Here is a 2,842-nt window from a genome sequence, read left to right as displayed (position 1 = left end):
TATAGCTTCTTTGTGAGTTAAATTACATTGGTTCATTTTCTGAAAACAGCATCTTATTTTTGTTGGAGCTTTCAAAGAAAACACTGTAAGACGTTATCATCTTGTAGCATCCCTGGTGCTACACAACAAGCCTCTTTACCCCCCAAATTTAGAAGCACTTGGAAAGCAACCTACAGTATAGTATAAAGAGTTATTATGGTGGGGTGAGGGCAGGTCTTAAGAAGGCCCGTTGAACATTAACAAGCTCATGCCTGAATGGACTCTCTAGGCAGATTACTGAGTAAGAAATGTAGCATTATAGGGAAAACAACAAAAATAATGAAGCCTCATAAAAGAGGTGACAGAAGAGCAACATCCATGTATTCATGAAGACCTCTAAATTGCAGGAAACAGGAGCTACTGGTTGATGAAGCAAATCTTCGCAAATAGACTGCCAATGATGGTATTTATCTGTTACCAGCTTTTGTCCTGACCAGTTTCATCTAAACTACTCAGTATTTCTTTTCTTATTCTGAGTTCCAAAATGATGTTACTGGCAAGTAAGTTAAGCTTTGCAAAAGCATCGTCGCTAAGACCAAGAGCAGTCTCTGCAGAGTTCAGTTGCTTTTCCAGGTCAATAGGGAAAGGCAAGATTAGCTTGAATCTACTTGTTTAGCTTTGAGAAATTACTACTATTCTTACTTTGTACCTTATTTTGTACCGTTCTACCCAATGGGGACCAAAGCAGCTTAAATTGTTTTCCTCACCTCCATTTTATCCTCACCCTGTGAGGTAGGTTTGGCTGAGAATGTGTGACTGGCTCACAGTCACCCAGCAAACTTCCATGGAAGAGACAGGATCTGAACCTGAGTCCTCCAGGTCCTAGTCCAACACTCTATCCACTACACCACACTGACTGCCAGCTTGCTGAGATTCACATTGACTCGGCTTCAGAAGTGGTGCATCATACTGTTGGTTCCAGGCTAAAAGAATCATGCTTACTGACTGGTTGGTGGCCATACAACTAATCAGGTGTCAGATATAAAATTGGCTCACTGTAGAACTTGCTACTAAACGACTGTTGAAAAGTGTCTGTTCACCCAACTAGAAATGTGATTTGTAATATAATGCAAATGTTTTGTTTTTGTTTTTCAAGTGGTGAAGTAAGTTTCATAAAAGTGGTAACTTCTAAATCAACAGATGTGACTGAGAATTTATTCCTAAACAGAGTTATAGCCTTCTAAATTCACTGAAATTAATCATGTTAGAAGTTAGAACTCTGCTTAGGATTGCACTGTATATTTGCCTATTCTGGTTTTGGAAGGCACATTAAAGAAGATGTAAGGCTGTGTCAGTTTAAGCCGTTGAAGCAGATTTGGGCGCACAGATGTAAAAAGGTAAGGATGGTAACTGCCAATATTCTCCAAAAGGATTATATTCCAAAAATACTATCATCCTCTGCAAATCCTCTGCATTTTTTCTGTACCAGTTTTAGTCATGCTGCTAAAATGTATATCATTACAGTGATCTAACCTCTGAAAGAGGCCAGAGTGAAGCCAGAGCTGCTGTATGACGGACTGCATAGTACAAGAACTATCCCTTGAGCAATGTGTGAAGAGGTACATTTAATAAACCATATAATGAACTTTGGCTTTCACAGGATTATTTATCATACTTTCACTTTGAGAGTTGTAAACTGTAGTTGGTAAACTGGCCTTGTTTCAAAGGTGATGGTTTCAAGCAGCTGCTACTGCTACTTTGTAAGCCGGGACTCACCTGTAAAGTATAGGCTTTGCATGTCTGTGGTCTTATGCTTAATCCCTAGTATTTGCTGGTAATGATGGGTGAGAAAGATCACAGCTGAATTGCTGCTGAAAGTCTGGATTGATAGCACTGAGCTAAGCAGTCCACTGGCTTACCTCAGCATGTTGCTTCTCGGTCTTGCTGATAATTGCAAGATAATAAGACCCAGTCTGAAGGCAAGAGTGAACAGAACGTTCCTAGATGCCCCAGTCTATCTTCTCTGAGCAAATACGCCCCCTACTCTCCCAAAAGTATTTGCATGTTTTTGAAACCAGACACAACTCATAGTTAAGATTTCAAGGGCCATAAGCATTTGTAAATTGCATGTAATCTATGGGCAAGGTCAAGACAGAGTTTTCATTGATATTTGTACCACCACTTTTCTCCCCAACAGGAACCCCATAACAGCTTGTGACATTATTTTCTGCTCCTCCATTTTATCCTCACGACCAACCTGTGAGGTAGATTAGTAGAGGCTTAAAGCGTGGAAATGGGCAGCCAAAGCTTTTCATGGCCTGGAGGTCAATAACGTCACCTGGTCTATAACATCCCATTAAACCTTATTTTAAAAGACACAGCATTTCCCCCCTCCACCCTTTTGCAAATCTAGCCCACTTGGCAACCCTAGCCTAATCCTGAGCTTCCATGGCAGAGTGGGGATTTGAACCTGGGTCTCCCAGATTCTAGTCCATAATTCTAACCATAATTGCATTTCACTGATTACAATGGGAAAGTTAACCACTGGAATCACTGTGGCCTAAAAGTACTTAATTTTGATCGGATCGTGCAGTTTACAGGAGTTATTTCCATGTTGCTAAAATGGACTAGTAAGCTCTGGCCAAGCCCCATTTTACATGTTTGAACTCATTTTAATGACTTAACCAGTGCATTTTTTCATGATACACACTTTTCATGGTACAAATATATTTACCTCGAGTGCATCTATGTATGAGTATGAAATGTAGGCTTTTGTGCAAAATCTCCCTTCATTGCCTAATACAAATTTTGCAAGTGCATTTCTAGTTTGCAGTTTTGTTTCCTGCAATGTTTGTTTTTGGTT

This window comes from Eublepharis macularius, chromosome 3 (genome assembly GCF_028583425.1).
Source record: "Eublepharis macularius isolate TG4126 chromosome 3, MPM_Emac_v1.0, whole genome shotgun sequence".
NCBI classification, from domain to species: domain Eukaryota; kingdom Metazoa; phylum Chordata; class Lepidosauria; order Squamata; family Eublepharidae; genus Eublepharis; species Eublepharis macularius.
This window is presented reverse-complemented; position numbering follows the sequence as displayed.